At 55.0% G+C, this 7,617-nt stretch overlaps 1 long non-coding RNA gene across 1 annotated transcript; it reads right to left on the reverse strand.

The window, feature by feature from the left end:
• Positions 1-1,274: 1,274 nt before the first annotated feature.
• On the reverse strand, positions 1,275-6,016 carry LOC123370398. Its single transcript, XR_006579404.1, has 3 exons — positions 5,578-6,016; positions 1,982-2,324; positions 1,275-1,395 (listed from the first exon to the last, which is right to left on the reverse strand). It is a non-coding gene; the product is annotated as an uncharacterized LOC123370398 (long non-coding RNA).
• Positions 6,017-7,617: the final 1,601 nt, after the last annotated feature.

Consider the following 7,617-nt stretch of genomic DNA (forward strand, 5'->3'; position numbering starts at 1 on the left):
AAGGAATATTTATGCAAGAGCCCGGGGCAGGAGTCCTGCCAGGATGACCCACGTGCTGTCAGCAGGAGAGGCGAGCAGAATCCAGCATGGCCTGGGGAACTCTCATCCACAACAAAACACGGTCATTTCCCGTGGGGAGAATGGAGCCCTGTCACCAAAGGATTTGACTGTATAAAGGCGGAGGAAATAAATCTCCCTGCCTCCTGGATAGACATGCCTGCCCCAGCACATACTGCTAGCACCGTGACCGAAGGCTTTCCCTGGCGTGTTCATAGGCTGCTACGGCCTCATAGGTGCTAACACAATGCCCATAAATACCGGGGCAGAGGAACCGGGTGGGGGAGGGGGACTAACACCCCACAATGGAAATATTGTGGGGGATCCATCCCCATGTAAACTCACACATGTGGTGGTGAGTGGGGGGCAGATGCAAGAGCGGGACCTGGCAGGGTGGAGTAGCGGCAGCAGCACCTGGGATTGGGCCGTGGAACTGGCAGGAACTACCAGGACAGGAAACCCCCTTTCCAGCCTGGGGCCACTCCCCACCCCGCACTGCTCCCACTCCTATCCCTTCACCCCACCTCTCCCTTCACAGCCACCTTCCGTCCCCCAATAATAATACTAATCTCATTGGAGTCGTGCCAGGCCCGCAGTGGCCTGCTTGAGGAAGAAGATTGCAGCCTTCTCTGGTCCTGTAGCTTTGTACTTAGGTAGCTTATGACTGGGAGTGGTCTCCCTTGAGACAGCTGGCGAATGGGATCGTTTCCCAGCGCTGAGTCTGCTTTGGTAGTTCAGAGCGAGAACCCAGCCGGAGCCATAGGGCAGGAGGAGCCAGGCACTAAGCTTAGCCATAGGGCAGGGCAGCACAACCGTGCTAGTGCATGCGGAAGGCGGAGAGCGTCGTCCCCTCTGCCAGCTCAGAGCATCTCAGCTGTGGTGCCACGTTCCTGCATTTGTGCACAACCAGGGCTTTTTTCGCATAGTCCAGGCCGGCTAGCCTCTGGGGATTAGCTAAACCCTTAAGCCAGACTGGAGTGGTTGGTTCTTTGTGAAAAGGCCACTAAGCAGTAAAACAAAACACACGCCTCTTTTCATGCCAATTTCAGCCCTTACTGGCTCCTCCTGCCTGCAGACACACACGGAGACCTCTAGCTAATCTAATCTGCAGTCAGTGTTTATATCGCCTGCTCAGTGCCATGGTGTCTTGAGCACCTCACAGAAATGACAGGAAGGCAATAAACAGACTTAGATAGAGCTAGAAGAAGATACTGCAAAAAAGTATTTGCAAACATTTGCCTGAATTAAAACAACCCATCAGGTCCTGTGGTGTCTGTTGCCTGCTTTGATTCCCTTTGTACATTTGAAAGGGCTCTGTGGGTTTGGGAAACATCCAGCCTAGGAGCAAAAACAATAACATGTGATCTAGCTGACCCATCACATAGTGTGAGATGTTCCACTCATTTTGCAATAGCAAATAGTTTGATGAAATACTTTCGCACTAACCATTCACTGGGCAAGTGCATATAATGAGCCCATCTGTTAGAATCAAAGTCTTCGCTGTAGATTATCCATGAGCAAAGTGCTACAATCATCTACTAAATTGTTCCCCACGAATAATCCAAACGCTGCTGATGTTTGCCTTTCTCACTGTTTTCACATGCAAATCTATGTAATTGCATTGTAAACAGTAACGCGTTTGCTCATGAGGGTATCCTGTAGGCAACAACTCTACACCTAAAAAATTATTTCAGCTAGAGAATCTAAGGCAGCAAACACTCTTAACTGTGTTAAGAGTGCTTAACACGCAGTTTCCAAGAACTACACCACAACTAACCCCACAGCATTTCTCCAAGATCTAACTGCCTAGACAATCATTTTAAAAGAATGTGTAACCCTACCGGCTACAGCACCATCTGGTGGCCCCAATAATATGACAAGAATGTCTTTTCTCTCTTTTTGAATGCTGAGGAATATTCAGTACCTGCGGCTCCCCAGGGAAGGGAAGTTTCTTCCTCGCTGTATGATGTGTAACATCATCAGTCAACCTTAGTGATTCCCTGGTGAGCTCCTCTGAGGCCAGCCTCTTTGTGAATCGTCAGCTGTGTCACGGTGGTGCCCCCGAGTGCCCATGTGCTCTCGCACCAGCAGCACAATATGGGCCTGTTCTCCTCTCTCCGACACTGAGTCCAGATGGATTCCTCCTGGTTCACGGCAGTGAGATCGCAGGCAGGCCCAGCTGGGATGGAGAACATGTGCTGCATGGTGGTTTAGCAGATAAGAGCTCTGGCAGGATCAGAGCGGCACAGGATGCCCTGACCTGGGAGCTGCAGAAATAAACAGGCCAGTTACAAAGGGCCTTTCAGAGCCTGCCACTGTCTTGCTGGTAATAGCATTAGAGGCTGGGCCTGGGTGGGCAGCCCCAGGGTTGGAGCCCATAGGGGACCGGCTGGGGAAAAGAAGGTCATTCCCCTTTCTCCCCACACTGACCCTAGCCCCCCGGCAGGGCTGCTTCCTCCCTAGGGTGACCAGACTGCAAGGGTGAAGAATCGGGACGTGGGGTGGGGGGTAATAGGCACCTATATAAGACAATGTCCCAGATATCGGGACTGTCCCTATACAATCGGGACATCTGGTCACCCTACTGCTCCCCCTGTGGCTGCCTCGCTCCCTTCCCCCTCAGCACGGCTTTGCTGCGCTCGCCGGCGCCACGGGCCCTGCCGGATGCAGCGTGGAACCCGCCCATAAGCCAAGCAGAGCCCCAGCTCGGGGCCATCCCGCACTGGCTGCGGCGTGCGGTGCCCAGGGCAACCTGACCCAACACAAAAGACCAGAAGGAGAGAGAGGGCCAGGGTAGGAGTTGGACAGAGCAAGAGAGGTGGCGCCTTGTCCATACTGGGCCCATGTTCTCTCCTTCCAGGACCCAGTAACTTCTGCTGCTCCTGGAGGGCGCGAGAGAGGGCTCAAGGGCTTCGAAACCTGCTTGGGGACCAGCCGGGGCTAACGCCATTTAACCGGTGACTGGCGGCAGCACAGGGGGTGGGCGGTGACACCAGGGAAAAACTGGGCTGATTCGGATCCAGGGCCAGCAGAGGGTGGGTGGGGAAGAGACGAACAGAGGGGGGAGGGTCCCCTGCTTCGCTCCCAGCTTTCACCAGCCCAGACATCGCTTGGGGAGCGTGTGAGTGACTCGGAGGCTGGGGAGCAAAAGGCAAAACTGCAGGGGCCGCAGGGCTATAATTAGCGCCTGTCCTATGGCTAAACGCTCCTCCAGTTGCCGTTCTGCAGCCCTTTCCCCTGAGGTCACAGTGCCCCCTGCTGACAAGTTCTTTCCTTCCCACCCGTTCCCTGTGCACAGTCATGTTTCCTGTCTGGTCGCTGGCTGCTTCAGCCCCTGCACAGAGCTGTCTGTCTGCACTGCACCGTCCGCACGTACGTTGACCTTCACCCCGCCTCACCCACAGGCAGCGACTAAACATTAGCTCAGTTTTACAAGCGGGGAAACTGAGGCACGGATGGATGACGTCACTTGCTCAAGGGCACCATGTGTTGATGTCCAAGCTGGAATTCAGGGCTCCCAGTCCTCTGCTCACACCACTGAACTTCGCTGCCTTCCTGTGCTAAGGGAAAGCAAACTGGAAGCGCTGACAGCAGGAGTCTGTACTGGCCTTTAGCCTGGTGAGTCTAGGTTCAAACCCTGCTAGGCCATAAGTAAACTACATAGCAGGGGCTCACCCAGGCGTTCCAGGTGGGCACAAGCCTTCCACGCAGTTTGACACACGCCAAGGCCTGGAATAGCAGAGGGCTGTGAGCTGGGATTGAGGAGTATTAGCAGAGCTGAGCATCTGGGAAGCCCAGAACTGGAGTAGTGGGGAGTTGAGGGGCGGCGGCTGCAGACAGGAGGCAGAGGCCTCAGCACTGCTGTGTGTGTGGAGAACCCAGAGCTGGACTAGCAGAAGTGGTTGTGGGTTAGGAATGTGGGGCACAGCAGATCTGGGAGGGACGGGCCTGGCATAGCAAGGGAGGCCAGAGATCAGGACTGGAGTGGCAGGAGGGGGGGATCTAGGCTGGAGTAATCAATGGGGCTACGGCTCGGGATCTAGACCATCGGCGGAACAGTTGGGGAAGTCCAGGGTAAAGCTCGCCTGTGCAGGGGACAGCGCTTTCGTGGGGGCCAGGGTGAGACTGGGGAACAGACCCCCACTGGAACTGAGGAAAGGCCAGTATTAAGTTGCCTGTGCAACCTTATTTCAGCCCCCTCGTGTGTATCCCTTACGAGCCAGCCTTTAATTACGTGATCTTATGGGGTGTTTGCCCCAGGACCCGTCTCAGTCAGTTATTCAATATCGCTTTGTATCCTCCACATTCAGCATGGAGCCCCAGGCCTTATTTAACCCACACCAGCCAAGCCCTACCCTGAACACCACATTAGCGTGTATCTATGGGGCTTGCACGTATTTATCTTCACAATACCTCTGCAAGACGAGGGGCTAATTTAAGGATGTCCTGGGCGAACTTCCTTCTGGCATTGCCTAACTTTTGAGTGCCGGACTTTGCAACCTTAATCTTCGGTAACACAGTTTTTTTGGACGTACGTTGCTATAGTTAAAAAAAAATTAGAATTTGAAACAGGAGAAATTCCGTCATGTGGAACCATATTGACCCCCATCTTGGGTCACCGGCAGGGTGGGATAGTTAGCACGGGAGAGCCGTGTAACTAGTTGCAACAACCTTCCGCCCCTCTGCCTGCCCTCCTTCCGCTCTACGCCGCCTGGGCCCAGCCGTAGGGGCACTGAGCGCACAGGAGAGACAGTTGCCCTGTTCTCAGTTCCGGTACCTGGTCCCCCACAGTGTCCCGTGGCAATTGCAAGGGCAAGTTTTGCTCAGGCCCCATAGCCCTGGGATGGCGCATGGTCAGTTGCTCTGGGAGATGCCAGAGACGCGCCATCCAGCCACATGTAGGAGCTGTGCGGAGATGGACCAAGCTCACCGGAGATGGACCCTTCCGAGGATTTAGCTACCGAACGCTAACAAGTCTCTAAGGAGCACATGCACGTCGAAATTTACACCTCAGTGACACCAGAGCAATATACCTGGCAAACTTCAAGTCCTTGCTCCAAAGCATGGGAGGTGCTAAGGCTTTGCAACTAAATGGGTGTAAAAAAAAAAAAAAAAAAAAGTAACATGGGCAAAATAACGTCTTTCCCCCTAATCCCAGTCTCAGAAATGGCCGAACTGATTCAGATGAAACTTTAACAAAACACCCTTTATGCAGACACCTGGCGTGGGAAACCAGCCCAACCCGTTACAGTTTGGCAAAGTTACAAGCAACTGAAAAGAGTGTTCTAATGGGAAATTCTCAGGCACCCTTATCTAGCTAGGCATCGCTGCCACCTCTGCATAGAATAGAATAGAATGGGATGGGATGGGATGGGAAAGCAGGTCAAGATTATGCCACTCTCGGGCTCAGACCCATAAAGCATTTTCTTTAATAAAGGACGATATATAACCAAGGTTAGGAATAGCCCTTGGAGACAAAAACTGGGTCAGGAAGCCCGCTGGGCAGCTGTGATCACCCACCTCCTCGGTGTATACAGGCCTCTCACTGATCCAGACAGGGCTTCACTTTCTCTGCTGGGCCTATCCATCAGCTGGGGGTTGTAGCTGTGCCGCTGGGTTTTCTAGCCTCACAAGCAGTCTGTGTTGGCTCCATATCAGTTTCATCCCTGCCCCACTGCCCTTTGTCTCAGCTGGGCTGGCTGCCATTTGGAAGGGAAAGTTTATAGTGTCAAACATCCCAAGCATCCCAGCTATCCCCGTCCGGGAAGGCAGGAAGCCTGGGACACAGAAACCCACCGGCAGCAGCTTGTGCTTCCAAAGGAATGTTTCCAACGCTGCATAAAGGCAGATCAACAACAACGGCCCTGGCTCAACCCCCAGGAGCGCTGGTACCTGCTCACACCAGGCTTCCCTTGTCCTGGGCCAAGGAACAAACTAACCTGGGGAATGAAAGCTCACAACAAATCGTTCCCAGCCAGCTCCAGTTTCAAAAACAAAACAAAGGCTGTTCCCCGCTCACAGAAAAGGGATCAAACTCCCAGCAGTGCTCAGGGCCATGGGCAGTGGGTGAACCAGGGGCTCAGGGGGGGCTAGCCCCTGGCCCGGCCCACCCCTTCCACCTGAGGCCCTGCCCCCTCCCCCTCCAAGCTCAGAACCCCCCCCAGCCGCCAGCCCTCTCTGTCCCCCCGCAGCTCCGGGTCACCCGAGTGCCTCCAGCCCCAGAGTGCCCGGCGGGCAGCATCCCCCCCCCAGCCCTGGAGCACTAGGCAGCGTGGCCCCAGTGCCGGGGGACCCCCCAGTGCTGGGCGGCCCCAGCCACCCCAATTCCCAGCTGCCCGAGCCTCAGCCCCAGCAGGCTTCCCTTCCCGGAAAAGGAGCAGCCTGCTTGGCCTGGAGCCAACCAGCAGCAGGAGGGGGCCTTGGGGTGGAGGGTGGGCAGGGCCCCGCGGGGCTGTTTGGGGTGGCACCGCCCATGCTTAAGGCTAGGCCATTAAAAACCCGGACACCAGCATCTATCCGTGGAGTGTTCCTAGGCAGACAGCTAGGCAGAGAGCTAGTCTGGATGGGCGGGTCTGGGGGGCGATTGGCTGGATGCAGAAGCAGAGGGAAGGGAGCACAGATGGATTAGGTAGAAGTTTTGTTTCATGTTGGGCTTTGGAAAGGGAATTTACCCCGGATGCTTCTGCACCTTAGCCGAGGGCCAGAGATTCAGGGTTGAACGTAGAGCTGGATTGGAAGCCCTGGGGCCAGACCTCTCACCCCACGACCACTCGCTCTCCGGAGCAGCCTCTTGAGAGGGCCCTTGTCCAAGGCTTTGTGACAATGCAGTCAGCACGGTATTGTTTAGCGTGACCAGACAGCAAGTGTGAAAAATCGGGACAGTGGGTGGCAGGGTAATAGGAGCCTATACAAGAAAAAGACCCAAATATCAGGACTGTCCCTATAAAATCGGGACCTCTGGTCACCCTAGTATGGGTATTGTTATTGTTTGTATTGTCCCTTTCTGACCCGAGCAGCTAGTCCAAAAGTCCCGGGGTCCCGGGGCCGTTCCAGCTGGCAGAGGATGGAATCGGGTATTTTCTTTGATGCGTTTTTGCTGGTCTCCAAAGAATGTACCGCGTGCTGCGGCTCCAAGTCTAGAAGGAAACCAAAAGCAGGAAACAGCGTCCTTCGCGCACAGCACCAAGCGTGCTCGTCTCATTCCAGGTTTCTTCCAGCATCAGCCACTGTGCTTGCACCTGCTCCTTCATGCTCGCTCTCTCGGTCTTTCCCAGTTGGCTCCGTTCTGCCTTCCCACACGCAGCCCTACCCAGAACAATACGCAGCCAGAAGTGCTTGGGCATGGTCACACGCCCATTTCCCCAGAGCAACGTTCCAGCCAGCTCCTAACAGTGAGATTGTAGTGCCCGGCAGGTTGCTCCAAGGACCGGGACCCCACTGTGCTAGGTGCTGTACGTACAGAGGACGAAAGGATGGGCCGTGCCCCAAAGAGCTGACACTCTAATAAGACAGAGGTTCTCAACCAGGAGAGCGCGCCCCTGTCCGCATGGCAGGCAGGGG

The sequence above is a fragment of the Mauremys mutica genome, chromosome 1, assembly GCF_020497125.1.
Source record: "Mauremys mutica isolate MM-2020 ecotype Southern chromosome 1, ASM2049712v1, whole genome shotgun sequence".
NCBI lineage: Eukaryota > Metazoa > Chordata > Testudines > Geoemydidae > Mauremys > Mauremys mutica.